This window comes from Scyliorhinus torazame, chromosome 6, assembly GCF_047496885.1.
Source record: "Scyliorhinus torazame isolate Kashiwa2021f chromosome 6, sScyTor2.1, whole genome shotgun sequence".
In the NCBI taxonomy this organism is placed as follows: domain Eukaryota; kingdom Metazoa; phylum Chordata; class Chondrichthyes; order Carcharhiniformes; family Scyliorhinidae; genus Scyliorhinus; species Scyliorhinus torazame.
In genome coordinates this window covers 121,632,848-121,649,032 of record NC_092712.1, presented here as the reverse complement: position 1 = coordinate 121,649,032, position 16,185 = coordinate 121,632,848, and the positions used below count along the sequence as shown (strand labels likewise).

Sequence of the window (16,185 nt, the reverse complement as noted above, 5' to 3'; positions counted from 1 at the left end):
CCTTAAAGCGTCGACTGAGACCCAAACACAGACACAGATTCAAAATTGCTACCGATGTGTAAAAACAGGGCACGCAACAGCAGACTGCTGGTGCAAAGACACAAAATGCGAGAATTGTGGTAAAAAGGGATATATTGAATGTGCATGTTGGGGATAGAACAACATGTTCCAAAGAAGACCTGTAAAAAGCAAGAACCAAGTGTATCAAATGGAAAACCGAATAGAGGGAAAGGGATTCACGTGATACAAAAAGGGTGTGAAACAGGAGTAGTCACAGTCAGCTGACGAACTGACATTAAATGTACTGGCCATTGCGGGTGCAACAAATGGTGACTGGTCACTCCTTTACTGGATGGATAACCAGTGAAAATGGAGGTGCACACTGGAGCAGCAGTTTCATTGGTACCAGAAACTGTTCACCAAGAGAAATTACGACATATCACCTTAAAACCCTCAAAGATAATATTAAAAACCTATACTGAGTAGATAGCACCATTGGGGGGCCATATTGATGTAAATGTGCAGCTAAATGGACATACTGCAGACTTCTCCCTGCACGCCATGAAAGGTAACTATGCAGCACTAATGGGGAGAACCTGGCTGAAGTGAATCAAGCTAAACTGGGCCAAGGTGACTCTTAGCTTTTTAATTTAAAGTAGCCAATTCATTTTTTTTTCCAATTAAGGGGCAATTTAGCATAGCCAATCCACCTAGCCTACACATCTTTGGGTTGTGGGGGTGAAACCCACACAAACACGGAAAGAATGTGCAAACTCCACACAGACAGTGACAGCTGGGATCGAACCTGTAAGCAGAGTGGCGCAGCGGAAGCGTGCTGGGCCCATAACCCAGTGGTCGATGGATCGAAACCATTCTCTGCTAGTTGTTTAGGGGCGGCATGTGGCGCAGTGGTTAGTACTGGGACTGCGGCGCTGAGGGCCCGGGTTCGAATCCAGGCCCTGGGTCTCTGTCCGTGTGGAGTTTGCACATTCTCCCCATGTCTGCCTGGGTTTCACCCCCACCACCCAAAGATGTGCAGGTTAGGTGGATTGGCCACGCTAATTTGTCCCTTAATTGGAAAAAAATAATAATAATTGGGTACTTGAAATTTTTACACCAAAGATTGGAGATAGATGGGTAACTGTAAGAGGGACTGGGAAGAAGCAGTCAGTGCAGGGATCCCCTGCAGTTGTTCCCCTGAGAAACAAGTATACCGCTTTGGATACTTGTGGGGGGGACGACTTACCAGGGGTAAGCCATGGGGTACGGGCCTCTGGCACGGAGTCTGTCCCTGTTGCTCAGAAGGGAAGGGGGAGAGGAGCTGAGCGTTAGTAATTGGGGACTCGATAGTCAGGGGCACAGATAGGAGATTTTGTGGGAGCGTGAGAGACTCACGTTTGGTATGTTGCCTCCCAGGTGCAAGGGTACGTGATGTCTCGGATCGTGTTTTCCGGGGCCTTAGGGGGAGGGGGAGCAGCCCCAAGTCGTGGTCCACATTGGCACTAACGACATAGGTAGGAAAGGGGACAAGGATGTCAGGCAGGCTTTCAGGGAGCTAGGATGGAAGCTCAGAACTAGAACAAACAGAGTTGTTATCTCTGGGTTGTTGCCCGTGCCACGTGATAGTGAGATGAGGAATAGGGAGAGAGAGCAATTAAACACGTGGCTACAGGGATGGTGCAGGCGGGAGGGATTCAGATTTCTGGATAACTGGGGCTCTTTCTGGGGAAGGTGGGACCTCTACAGACAGGATGGTCTACATCTGAACCTGAGGGGCACAAATATACTGGGGGGGAGATTTGTTAGTGCTCTTTGGGGGGGTTTAAACTAATGCAGCAGGGGCATGGGAACCTGGATTGTAGTTTTAGGGTAAGGGAGAATGAGAGTATAGAGGTCAGGAGCACAGATTTGACATTGCAGGAGGGGGCCAGTGTTCAGGTAGGTGGTTTGAAGTGTGTCTACTTCAATGCCAGGAGTATACGAAATAAGGTAGGGGAACTGGCAGCATGGGTTGGTACTTGGGACTTCGATGTTGTGGCCATTTCGGAGACATGGATAGAGCAGGGACAGGAATGGATGTTGCAGGTTCCGGGGTTTAGGTGCTTTAGTAAGCTCAGAGAAGAAGGCAAAAGAGGGGGAGGTGTGGCACTGCTAGTCAAGAGCAGTATTACGGTGGCGAAGAGGATGCTAGATGGGGACTCGTCTTCCGAGGTAGTATGGGCTGAGGTTAGAAACATGAAAGGAGAGGTCACACTGTTGGGAGTCTTCTATAGGCCTCCAAATAGTTCTAGGGATGTAGAGGAAAGGATGGCGAGGATGATCCTGGATAAGAGCGAAAGTAACAGGGTAGTTATTATGGGAGACTTTAACTTTCCAAATATTGATTGGAAAAGATATAGTTCGAGTACATTAGATGGGTCTTTTTTGCACAGTGTGTGCAGGAGGGTTTCCTGACACAGTTTGTTGACAGGCCAACCATGGTGGATTTGGTTTTGGGTAATGAACCAGGCCAGGTGTTGGATTTGGAGGTAGGAGAGCACTTTGGGGACAGTGACCACAATTCGGTGACGTTTACGTTAATGATGGAAAGGGATAAGTATACACCGCAGGGCAAGAGTTATAGCTGGGGGAAGGGCAATTATGATGCCATTAGACGTGACTTGGGGGGGATAAAGTGGAGAACTAGGCTGCAAGTGTTGGGCACACTGGATAAGTGGAGCTTGTTCAAGGATCAGCTACTGCGTGTTCTTGACAAGTATGTACCGGTCAGGCAGGGAGGAAGGCGTCGAGCGAGGGAACCGTGGTTTACCAAAGAAGTGGAATCTCTTGTTAAGAGGAAGAAGGAGGCCTATGTGAAGATGAGGTGTGAAGTTGCAGTTGGGGCGATGGATAGTTACAAGGTAGGATCTAAAGAGAGAGCTAAGACGAGCAAGGAGGGGACATGAGAAGTATTTGGCAGGTAGGATCAAGGAAAACCCAAAAGCTTTCTATAGGTATGTCAGGAATAAGCGAATGACTAGGGAAAGAGTAGGACCAGTCAAGGACAGGGATGGGAAGTTGTGTGTGGAGTCTGAAGAGATAGGCAAGATACTAAATGAATATTTTTCGTCAGTATTCACTCAGGAAAAAGATAATGTTGTGGAGGAGAATGCTGAGACCCAGGCTAATAGAATAGATGGCATTGAGGTACGTAGGGAAGAGGTGTTGGCAATTCTGGACAGGCTGAAAATAGATAAGTCCCCGGGTCCTGATGGGATTTATCCTAGGATTCTCTGGGAGGCCAGGGAAGAGATTGCTGGACCTTTGGCTTTGATTTTTATGTCATCATTGGCTACAGGAATAGTGCCAGAGGACTGGAGGATAGCAAATGTGGTCCCTTTGTTCAAAAAGGGGAGCAGAGACAACCCCGGCAACTATAGACCAGTGAGCCTCACGTCTGTAGTGGGTAAAGTCTTGGAGGGGATTATAAGAGACAAGATTTATAATCATCTAGATAGGAATAATATGATCAGGGATAGTCAGCATGGCTTTGTGAAGGGTAGGTCATGCCTCACGAACCTTATCGAGTTCTTTGAGAAGGTGACCGAACAGGTAGACGAGGGTAGAGCAGTTGATGTGGTGTATATGGATTTCAGTAAAGCGTTTGATAAGGTTCCCCACGGTAGGCTATTGCTGAAAATACGGAGGCTGGGGATTGAGGGTGATTTAGAGATGTGGATCAGAAATTGGCTAGCTGAAAGACAGAGGGTGGTGGTTGATGGGAAATGTTCAGAATGGAGTTCAGTTACAAGTGGAGTACCACAAGGATCTGTTCTGGGGCCGTTGCTGTTTGTCATTTTTATCAATGACCTAGAGGAAGGCGCAGAAGGGTGGGTGAGTAAATTTGCAGACGATACTAAAGTCGGTGGTGTTGTCGATAGTGTGGAAGGATGTAGCAGGTTACAGAGGGATATAGATAAGCTGCAGAGCTGGGCTGAGAGGTGGCAAATGGAGTTTAATGTAGAGAAGTGTGAGGTGATTCACTTTGGAAGGAATAACAGGAATGCGGAATATTTGGCTAATGGTAAAGTTCTTGGAGGTGTGGATGAGCAGAGGGATCTAGGTGTCCATGTACATAGATCCCTAGGTTGATAGGGTTGTGAAGAAGGCTTATGGAGTGTTGGACTTTATTGGTAGAGGGATTGAGTTCCGGAGTCAGGAGGTCATGTTGCAGCTGTACATAACTCTGGTACGGCCGCATTTGGAGTATTGCGTACAGTTCTGGTCACCGCATTATAGGAAGGACGTGGAGGCTTTGGAGAGGGTGCAGAGGAGATTTGCCAGGATGTTGCCTGGTATGGAGGGAAAATCTTATGAGGAAAGGCTGATGGACTTGAGGTTCTTTTCGTTGGAGAGAAGAAGGTTAACAGGAGACTTAATAGAGGCATACAAAATGATCAGGGGGTTAGATAGGGTGGACAGTGAGAGCCTTCTCCCGCGGATGGAAATGGCTGGCACGAGGGGACATAGCTTTAAACTGAGGGGTAATAGATATAGGACAGAGGTCAGAGGTAGGTTCTTTACGCAAAGAGTAGTGAGGCCGTGGAATGCCCTACCTGCTACAGTAGTGAACTCGCCAACATGGAGGGCATTTAAAAGTTTACTGGATAAACATATGGATGATAATGGCATAGTGTAGGTTAGATGGCTTTTGTTTTGGTGCAACATCGTGGGCCGAAGGGCCTGTACTGCGCTGTATCGTTCTATGTTCTATGAACCTGGGACCTCGGCGCCGTGAGGTAGCAGTACTACCCACTGTGCCACAGTGCTGCCCTCAATGTGACTCTTATGTTGGAGTCTGAAGCAGGTCAGCCAATGATTTTAATGAAACATGCCATTGCCCTTAATGGAGAGCTGGGAAGCATGAACGAGATCTCAGTCAAGCTACGGATTAAAGACAAAAGTCAGGCAAGATGCTGAAAGGCTGGGTCTATGCGGGACACTATCAGGCCGAAGGTCGAGGCAGAATTAGAGAGGCTTTTCACGACATGGGTTCTTGAACCTGTTGACGTAGATGATTGGGCTATGCCGATAGTACATGATCAAGAGCGATGGTTCGCTATGCATATGTAGCAATTTTAACGTCACTATCAATCCGGTACTCTGTGCCGATAATTGACGATTTATTTGCTGGGTTGGCTGGTGGCCAGAATTTCAGTAAAGATTACCTTAGTCAAGCTTATGTCCAGATAACTGTGAATCCAGATTCACAACAAACTTTAACAATCGTGACACATAAAGGGCTATTCAGATGCAATACTCTTTCATTTGGCATCATGCCCACACTGGCGTTGTTCCAACGTGCCATGAATCAAATTCTAAGCAGATTAGAAGGAGTCCATTGCTATTTAGATGATATCTTTGTTACTGGAAAGAATGAAGAAGAGCATCTTCAAAATTTAGATGCTAGACTCAAGAGACTAGAAGATTTTGGACAATGAGTGTGAAAGAATAAATGTGAATTCTTCAAATTTTCTACTGAATACCTAGGGCATGTCATGAATGCAAAGGAACTGCACGGATCTCGAATAACAATGAGTCAGAATACAGGAGGGAGATAGAGAACCTAGTGGAGTGGTGCAGCGGCAACAATCTATCCTCAATGCCAGCAAAACTAATGAGCTGGTCATTGACTTCAGGAAGCAAAGTATTGTACACACCCCTGTCAACATCAATGGGACCAAGGTGGAGATGGTTAGCAGCTTCAAATTCTTAGGGGTGCACTTCTCCAAAAATCTGTCCTGGTCCACCCACGTCGCGCTACCACCAAGAAAGCACAACAGCGCCTATACTTCCTCAGGAAACTAAGGAAATTTGGCATGTCCACATTAACTCTTACCAACTTTTACAAATGCACCATAGAAAGCATCCTATCTGGCTGCATCACAGCCTGGTATGGCAACTGCTCGGCCCAAGACCGCAAGAAACTTCAGAGAGTCGTGAACACAGCCCAGTCCATCACACAAACCTGCCTCCCATCCATTGACTCCATCTACACCTCCCGCTGTTTGGGGAAAGCGGGCAGCATAATCATAGACCCCTCCCACCTGGCTTACTCATTGTTCCAACTTCTTCTATCGGGCAGGAGATACAAAAGTCTGAGAACACGCACGAACAGACTCAAAAACAGCTTATTCCCCTCTGTTACCAGACGCCTAAACAATACTCTTATGGACTGACCTGATTAACACTACACCCTGTATGCTGCACCCGATGCCGGTGTTTATGTAGTTACATTGTGTACCCTGTGTTGCCCTATTATGTATTTCTTTTATTTTATTTTCATGTACTTAATGATCTGTTGAGCTGCTCGCAGAAAAATACTTTTCACTGTACGTGACAATAAAAATCCAATCCAATCCAATTGCCTTTAAAAGTAAAAACCATACCTGAGCACCAGCCACTCAAAATATAAATCAACATTGTTTGTTTTTTTGGCTTATTAAACTTTGCTGGAAGGTTTGCCCCATAACCAGCAACCAATCTCAAACATTTACACAATCTATTGTGTCAAAATAGGAAATAGAGATGGGTGCATAAATGTGAGAATGCCTTCATACAAGTTAAGGAGTCACTACTAAAGTCAGAAGTCCTGATACACTTTGATCTGAAGTTACTCTTGTGGTGGGAGCAATGGTTTCTCCATAATGCCCAATGGTGAACAAAAGCCAATAGCATTTGCATCACGATCCTGGAACAAAGCAGAAATGAACAATGCGCAGATAGAGAAGGAATCAAATGTTTTTACCAATACCTATATGGCAGGAAATTTACTTTACTAACGGATCTGCGACCATTGACAATGATACTTGGGCCGTACACTCAGAGAGGACAACAGGAAAACTAGGTGAGATTTTTGCAGGACTTTTGCAAGACATCCTGAACAACTTGTTAGTGACAATGGGCCACAGTTCATTTTGCACAAATTCAAAAATTATCTAAAGAAGACTGGAATCCAACCCATCAGAGCCACTCCTTATCATCCTGCCGCAAATGGGCTGGCTGAAAGGTTTGTTCAGAAAATGAAGCATTCATTGAAGGTAACTCATGAGCAAGGATCATTATCTAAATGATTAAGCAATTCCTGATGGTATACAGGAATGCAACACATTTGACAACCCAAAATTCTCTGCCATTATTCATTGTAAAATGTCAGTTGTGCACAGCATTTGATTTGCTGAAACTACTTAAGACAAGAGAAATTGTCTTAGCACAGACAGGACCAGTCTTCTATGCCATTCAAACTCAGGACAATGTTGTGTGGAGAAGACACACTGATCAACTTTTGGCAACGAGAACTAAATTGCCAGGGAAATAGTCAACCGAGAGTTCACAACAAACTGTGCCAAGGGAAGACCTACATGTCTGACAATACCAGGAACCACTGTGGAATGTGGAAGACAGCACCATTTGGGGCCACTTTGCAACACCGAGTCAACCTGCAAGCACTACGTTGACTCCAGTTGAGACAACTACGGATGATGTCCAAACTAAACCATAAACATCAGAGGTTGTAGTCAGCACGAAAAAGCAGACACCTGCACAGAAATCGACATCCTCTGAAACATCTAGCTTACTGATTGTTGTGTTTATTAATTGTTCATATTGTAAATTTTGATTGTTAACGTTATATTATTTTCCTTAGCAGGAACCGTTACTGTAAAGGGGGAGGAAAGTATTGTGTATTCATGTTTGTTCCAAGTTGGAACAAGGCCACTTTAAGAATCCAATCACGTTATGTATTGATGATGTCATCAGCCATTTGAGTGGGCAAACGGGCAGTCTTTCCAAACAGCCTGTAGAGCAACCCTTTCCAATTTCCTTGTTTGTTTGTACCTTCTTGATCTGCAAGCACATCCCTTAAAAATACCACAAACAAGCTCTAAGGATAGGCTGCAGATCAATAGATCAACATCAAAATGAGGTCAAGTTGTTCTGCGGGAACAAAAGGAAATGGTTGTAATGGGAAAGGTTGATTTGATTTCTTCCCCGTATACACAAGTACAGTGAAAAGTATTGTTCTGCGTACAGTCCAGACAGATCATTCCATACATGAAAAAACAGAGAACTTATGATAAATACACAAGGGAAATACATAGACACAGGCATCGGGGGAAGCATACGGAGTGTAGTACTACTCAGTAGAGAAGATATGTGCAGAGATCAGTTCAGTCCATAAGAGGGTCATTCAGGATCTGGTAACAGTGGGAAGAAGCTGTTTTTGAATCTGTTAGTGAGTGGTCTCAGACATTTGTATCTCCTGCCTGAAGGAAGAGGTTGCAAGAGAGAATAACCCGGGTGGGAGGTGTAGACAGAGTTGGATGGGATGCAATTTTGCGTGATGGACTAGACTATGTTCACGACTCTCTCTCGTTGTTAAAACCCAAGCATTTTTGAGTTGGATTTGATAATTGTAATGCACAAGCACAGTGTAACTGAGAGCAGTGAGAAAGCTGGAGGTAGCACTCATCTTAAACAACTACCTGCCTTATCTGCTTCACCAAGCCTACAAGTTTCAAAACACTCTCTGTAAAGAAATAGCTCCTACCTTCTGTTCAGAATCACAAATTATTTCTCATCTACAATCCTTAGTTCAAGATACCCTCAACAACTTAAAACAGTTCGATTTAGCCTACCCAGTTCCATCCTTTCCTGATTTTAAACATTTGATGCCCTATAATCTATGTTGTTGTAATAATAGTAATTAGCTGGTGGACTGAATAGCACACCTTACCTGTAATTATTTTGAGGTTGTGAGTTTCATACTTATCATATCAGAATATTATACTATTAGCAGTTCAATTTAATAGCTATTTATATTTTCATGGAATTACTTCTATTATTTATTTATTACATTCAATACACTCTTTTTTCATTTGTCACGAACAGTCCTTAATAGCAATGTTAAAGGTCATTTTGATGTTAGCAAATTGAAAATGATCTTGTTAGTACCTGATTGTGGTTCAATTGCTGCAATACAACCAATTATCCCCAAGAGTTCAGTTGCTGTTTCAAAGATCCTTTATTCTGTTTCGTAATCATCCTCTCATGCTATTATTTTTGTTATTTGAAAAAATCTGTCCTTGTGTTATGGTCAGGAAAATCTCTTCTCCCCCTCCATTCTCCTTTACTGGGGCATCAGATTCAGGGGGTACATGCAGTTCAGGAACAGGAACACGACTGGAATCTAGCTTTCAGGTAACCAAAATGTCAATATTTGGATAACTAAGCAACGGAAATGGAATTATGACAATAGGGCTTAGAAATTCCTTTTGGCCCATTCTCGGGCCTTGGTAAGCCATACGTGGAGAGGCTCACGGCTGGGCCAAAACTTGATCCTCTGGTGCTGTTTTTCATCCGTGCAAAATGGGGGGACTGAGGTCTAATTTTTACCCTTGCATGTGAGAAATTAGGGTGGTGAGACTAATTTGTTGCTATCAAGGATTGATCGTTCAGTGTTGGAAGTCATCTGATAAATCCAGAGATACCGAGCACTAAACTTTCCAAGTAACTCGGTGAAACCACTTATATCAGCTTAGAAATCTCATTATACCTGTGATTGTGCAGACACTGATATTTAGTTTTAATGATTTGAGTGAGTTGGTAGACAGATTACAGTACTGTGAGTATTGCAAAACCAAGATGCCTAATTTATGAAGTTTCTCATTCCTTTCATGGTATTTATCATGTACGTGTAGGCTGTGCTCAATGAGCTATGATGTTGTGGTCAGATTAATGTGCATCTATCTATGTCAGAGTCTACATTTACTGGTACTTAGTAACTCAAATGGGAGCAAAATCTTTACCAATAGCAATCTGGAATGGAATGCTTGTCATTGCAAAAATAACTTTGATCACATTTATACAGATGTCTGTGGAGTCATTTAAATATCTTCATAATGTATTGATAGCAGCAGGAAATAAGATTGAAGGGCAGTGGGATCACATTCTGACAAGCATAACAAATGTCGATTTAATTTGGCTCTGAATTGTGACTGTAGAATTAAAGAATTACAGGTACAAAATTAACAAGTCACAAACAAGACTTGATGCCCAGAAAAGGCAATTAATCCCTTCAAAAGGAATCAAACAAATATCTGATTAGGAATGGGATTGGAGATGACAGGAACAAATAGGACCACTGGTAATCAAATCATCTATGAAATGCAATGATTGCTATGTTGCAGGGATGAAGAAAATGTTATTTCTGAAAGGCAGCTAGACGAGGATGATTGCTAGAGTTTTGAGGATGGATAAATCTTTCGGCGGGAAGGTGAAATTGGTCTTCCGCGATAACGCAAAATTGGCAATCGTGAATCGGCAGCCTGTTTTACAGTCACCGATTTTCTTTTCCATTGGCTTCAATGAGCACAAGATTTGTTAATCCCTGTTCTCTGCTGTGTTACAAAAAGCCAAAAAGCGATTTCACCCCATGGGAGTTTGGTTTGATTGCCTTTGAGAATTTGGGAGTGTTTATGTAAATAGTTTTTGTTAAGAGGTGAGTGGGTAAACTGAATGCAGTTCACGGAAGGAGAGGATCTGACATTATTTTAGCTTTCTCCTGCTCCGTGCTTTCTTATGATCTCAAGTTATTGGCCGAGGAATCATTTTAATGGATTTTCCACCAGCTTTGAGGAAAACTGACTGCATGTCCAATTACTTTTCTTTACACACTGCAAAAACAATAAACAGCCAAAAGTCACATTGGCAGCAAGCTGATGAAGAAAATCCAAATTTTCCACATGGGCTTCATCCTTGCATGTGAAACAATTTGCGGAATTACGAATTTTGCAGTGAAAAAAATCAAAGTGGATGCTAATGAAAGCCACCAGCATTTGGCTATTTTATGCAAGTTAACACTCCCTGGACCAAATCTCACATGCCAGGAGAGGACGAAGTTGGCTGGATAAGTTAGCATGCTAAATCTGTCAAACCGAGTTGTTTACAGGCCACCAAACAGTACTGGTAGTACTAATCAGGAGATTAGAGAGGCATGTAGCATGGATAATGCAGTAATAAAGGGGAACTAGAATCTCCATATAGACTTGGTAAAGCTAATGAGCATTAATGCGATGGAGGATGAGTTTCTAGAATGTTTCAAGGATGACTTTCTAGAGCAGTATGATGAGGAACTGACTACAAAATGTACTATTTTAGATTTAGTATTATGTAACAGAAAAAGGCTAATTAATAATCTTGTTTCAAAAGAATCTTTAGGGATCTGTGACTATAATAGGATAGAATTTTACAATATGTTTGACAGAGAGGGAATTCAATCTGAAGCCAGGATGTTAAATTTGAACAAACGAAATTATGAAGGCCATCATGAGGGTGACACTGTGGCACAGTGGTTAGTACAGCTTCCTCACAGTGCCAGGGACCCAAGTTCGAATCTGGCCTCGGTTGACTGTGTGGAGTTTGCACGTTCTCCCTTTTTAAAAAAAAAAATACAGCACAGAACAGGCCGTTCGGCCCACGGTGTTGTGCCGAACCTTTGTCCTCGATTAATCATAGATTATCATAGAATTTACAGTGCAGAAGGAGGCCATTCGGCCCATCATGTCTGCACCGGCTCTTGGAAAGAGCACCCTACCCAAGGTCAACACCTTCACCCTATCCCCATAACCCAGTAACCCCACCCAAAACTAAGGGCAATTTTGGACACTAAGGGCAATTTATCATGGCCAATCCACCTAACCTGCACATCTTTGGACTGTGGGAGGAAACCAGAGCACCCGGAGGAAACCCATGCACACACAGGGAGGATGCGCAGACTCCGCACAGACAGTGACCCAAGCCGGAATCGAACCTGGGACCTTGGAGCTGTGAAGCAATTGTGCTATCCACAATGCTACCTGTGTCTATGTGGGTTCCTCCGGGCACTCCGGTTGCCTCCCACAGTCCAAAGATGTGCTGTTTAGGTGGATTGGCCATACTAATTTGCCGCTGGGTGTATAGTTAGGTTACAAGGATAGGGTGGGCTGGGTGGGGGAGTGGACCTGGGTAGTGTGCTCTTTTGGTGGCACAGTGCAGACACGAAAGGCTGAAGGGCGTCCTACTGCACTGCAGGGCTTCTATGATTCTAATCAATCAGCAAAGACGGATTGGGAAAATACTTTAAAAGATATGATGGTACATAAACTATGGATGTAGTCTCGAAAGAACTATTACATAGTTTACAGCTCCGGGAAGAACCTGCTCATGTGTGACTTAGTAAGTTGCGTCCTGTGCACCACCTTGAGCTGTATCAGGCTTAGTCCGGCACAGGAGGAGGTGGAGTTGACTCTGTGCAGCACCTCGATCCAGAGTCCTCCCTCTATCTCCATGCCCATTTCCTATCCCCATTTCCATCTGGTCTCATCCAGTGGGGTCCTGACCATTTCCATGAATCGTCTGTAGATGTCCAGCCTAACCATTGTGTCCAGAAATGTGTGTCCGGGTCTCTGGGGAACGTTTGTGTCTTCTTGGGGAGAAAGTCGCGTAGCTGCAGATACCTGAGCTGGTTCCCTTTCAGGAGTTGGAGTCTCTCTGAGAGTTCCCCCAGGGTCGCCAATCTATTGTCCACGTACATGTCCTCTACCCTCAGTGTCCCTCTGTCCTCCCTCCGTGTCCCAAATGCGGCATCTATCCTCACCGGTGTGAACCTGTGGTTGTTGCAGATGGATTGGATTGGATTGGATTTGTTTATTGTCACGTGTACCGAGGTACAGTGAAAAGTATTTTTCTGCGAGCAGCTCAACAGATCATTAAGTACATGAGAAGAAAAGGGAATAAAAGAAAATACATAATAGGGCCATAATACATAATACAGATGGGGGCCTCTATGGATATCTCGCCAAGCTTGAAATGGCACCTGAACTGGTTCCATGTCCTTAGTGTGGCTACTACCACCGGGCTCTGGTTTGTGTGTGTGGTGGGGCCAGTGGTGGGGTGGTGGCCAGGGCTCAGAGAGAGCTCCCTGTGCAGGAGGCCTCCTCCATTCAGACCTAGTCCACCTGTGTCACTTTAAACGGTAGTTCTTGCAGCTCCGCTTCTCTCTCTCGGGGGTTCACTGGGAATATTTCACTCTTTCCCAGGTTGAGTTTAACCTGAGAGGGCACCAAACTCCCCAAGGAGTCTGGTTATTTTTCCCATGCTGGCTAGGTTTTGACAGGTAGTGGAGCAGGTCATCCGCACAGAGCAAGACTCTATGCTTTTTGCCCCCTCTCTGAATGCCTATCCATCATTCCGCCGATCAAAGGGCGATGGCCAGTGGTTGGATTGCCAGTGCAAACAGCAGCGGAAATAGTGGGCATCCCTGCCTCATTCCTCTGTGCAGCCAAAGGTAATCGGAGCTGGTGGCATTCATCTGTACGGTCACTATAGGAGCACTGGACAGGAGCTTCACCCACCCGTTAAACCCTGCTCCAAACCCATACCGTTCAAGTACCTCCATGAGGTACCTCCATTGTACCCGATCAAAGGCTTTCTCAGCGTCCAACGAGACGATCAACTCTGTGTTCTCTCCCCGGATAGGGGGCGGGATTCTCCACTCCCACGCCGAAGTGGCCGCACCGTCGTGAACGCCGTTGAGGTTCACGACGGCGCAGAACGGCCCCGGTCCCGACTGATTCAGGCCCTGACAATGGGCCAGGATCGGGGCCACGTCATCTACACGCGCCAGGCCTTGTCGCCCGCGTAAAAGCGGCGCCGCATAGATGACACGGCCGGCGCCGCATAACGGGCGTCAACCGCGCATGCGTGGTTGTCGTCCTCTCTAAGTCCACCCTGCAAGAAGATGGGGGACGGATCTTGCGGGGCCGCGGAAGGAAGGAGGTCCTCCTTCAGAGAGGACGGCCCAACGATCGGTGGGCACCGATCGCGGGCCACCCCACATTCCAGGTGAAGCCCGGTGCAGGATCCCCCCTCGCCCCCCACAGGCCGCCCCCCCAGCGTTCACGCACCGCCCACGACTGCAGCGACCAGGTGTGGACGGTGCCGCGGGGAACCCGCCGTTTTGGCCTGGCCGCTCAGCCCATCCGGGCCTCAGAATAGCCGGGGTGCCGGAGAATCCCCATTTTGGGTGTCTCCAGCGATTCTCCGGCCTGCAAAACTCGACCGGGCCGTTCCCGCCGCTTGGGAGAATCGCGGGAGGGCGTCAGACCGGCGTCCCCGGAAATTTTGGCGGCCCAGGCGATTCTCCCAACCGGCGTGGGAGTGGAGAATCGCGCCCAGGATCTTTACTACATTCAGCAGGTATCTGGGCTGGGATTCTCTGAAAATGCGGCTAAGTGTTGACGCTGGCTTAAACACCGGAGTGTTTCACGCCGTCATCAACGGGCCTCTTGGCCCAGCGATTCTGTTGCCCACAGGGGCCAGCACGGCGCTGGAGTGCTCCGCACTGCTCCAGCTGCCATACGCAGCCCTGCACTGCTCGCCGCGGGTCCGCGCATGCGCGCGGTGGCCGCTTCCACGCCAGGCCCACGCAACACGGTGGAGCCACGCAGCGGGCTGGTGTGGAAGAAGGTAGGCCCCCCCAGATTGCGTGCGCCCGCCGATTGGTGGCCCCTGATCACGGGCCTAGCCATCGTGGAGGACCCCTCCAGGCTCTGATCCCGCCCACCCCCCCCACCAGGACGGCCACCGTGGCTGCAGGTCCGAGCTCCCGCCGGGAGGAACCATACGGGAACCACGCCAGCGGGAACTCTGCCGGTCGCAGGAGAATCGCGTCCCAGCATCGGACCGGCGTCGCAGGCCATCTCGGCATCAACTCCGATTCTCCGAGCCCGCGCCGGCTCGGAGAATCCTGGCCCTGATGTTCGCTGTCTGCCCTTGCCAAATCAATCTGATCTTCCGCGATCACTTCTGGCAGGCAGCTCTCCAGGTGCGTCGACAGTGCTTTCGCTAGGACTTTTGTATCAGTGTTTAAGGCTTTGTCCTTTTTGGGGATCAGTTGATCGAGCATGAGCCAGTGTGGGTGGCAGGGCCCCCTTTGGCAGTGTGTCGTTGAACATCTCCCGCAAGTGCGAGGCCAATGCTGCTGGAAATTATTTGTAACTGCATGCAATTACTGCATTCCACGATTTCGCCCAGCTCCAGCGGTGCTTCCAACCCTTCCTTTCTGTCCACCCCCCACCACCGGAATATCCAGTCTGTCAAGGAAGTGTTCCATCAATCAATCCCCCTCCGGGAGTTCGCAGGTAAAAGTTTGCAAAGGCCTCGTTTACCTCATCTGGGTTTGCTCCCATTTCTGTCCCTAACTTGCGTTATCTCTTTCACGGCTGCTTGTTTTCTTAGTCTGCAACCCTCTGCCCCCCTCCTGCGGAGTGAACGATATTCATCCTTTGGGCATGGCCTTGTTTGTCTAGAACTGCCCTTGCTCATGGGCCATTCAAGACGGCCGTCGACTACTTCATAATTTTAATAATAATAATAATAATAATAATCGCTTATTGTCACAAGTAGGCTTCAATGAAGTTACTGTGAAAAGCCCCTAGTCGCCACATTCCGGCGCCTGTTCAGGGAGGCCGGTACAGGAATTGAACCTGCGCTGCTGGCATTGTTCCGCATTACAAGCCAACTGTTTAGCTGACTAAACCAGCTCCTATTTTCACCATCTCCATGTGTTGCCTGTTGCAACCAGTGCTCTCCCATCTCCCATCCTGCTACCCCCTCTCTGTTTCTCCCCCTGTGGCTCCCTACCCTTGTGTGCCTTAATCACCCCTCCCCATTGGCTTTACCCACTTTTCTACCTCCCCTGACCACCCCCCCCCTTTTTGCCCTTTCTTTCCTCTGAAGTTCTGATTCCCCTTCACCTCTGCCAAATCCTCCCTCCCTCCCGGGAGGGTCTCCTCCTTCGCTGTATCCCCATATACCAGCCTGCTTGCTCGTGTAGCGGATCCCCTAAAAGCCGGATTCTCTTTATCCCCCGTCAACATCTCCCTGCATCTCTGCCTGTGTTCACCCCTGCCTTCTTCAAATTCAACCAGCCTGCCTTCTAGCTGTCATGATATTCAAACACACACATCATGATGGACACACTAACAGGCAAATCAGAGTACACAACACCACAACCAATCACAGACAAGAACACCAACCACATAAAAAGCACGAGCACGACACCTGGTGGTCAGTAGGTCTGGGGAGAAGGGAACAAGAAAGAGCTGT

General features: G+C 46.8%; 1 long non-coding RNA gene and 1 other non-coding gene across 2 annotated transcripts in view; both read left to right on the top strand.

Annotated features, from left to right (window-relative positions):
* LOC140424995 (uncharacterized) overlaps window positions 1-16,185 on the top strand; it is a 351,986-nt gene that overhangs the window by 257,126 nt on the left and 78,675 nt on the right. The window lies entirely within an intron of this gene.
* trnam-cau (transfer RNA methionine (anticodon CAU)) lies at window positions 811-882 on the top strand. The gene has a single exon. It is a non-coding gene; the product is annotated as a tRNA-Met (tRNA).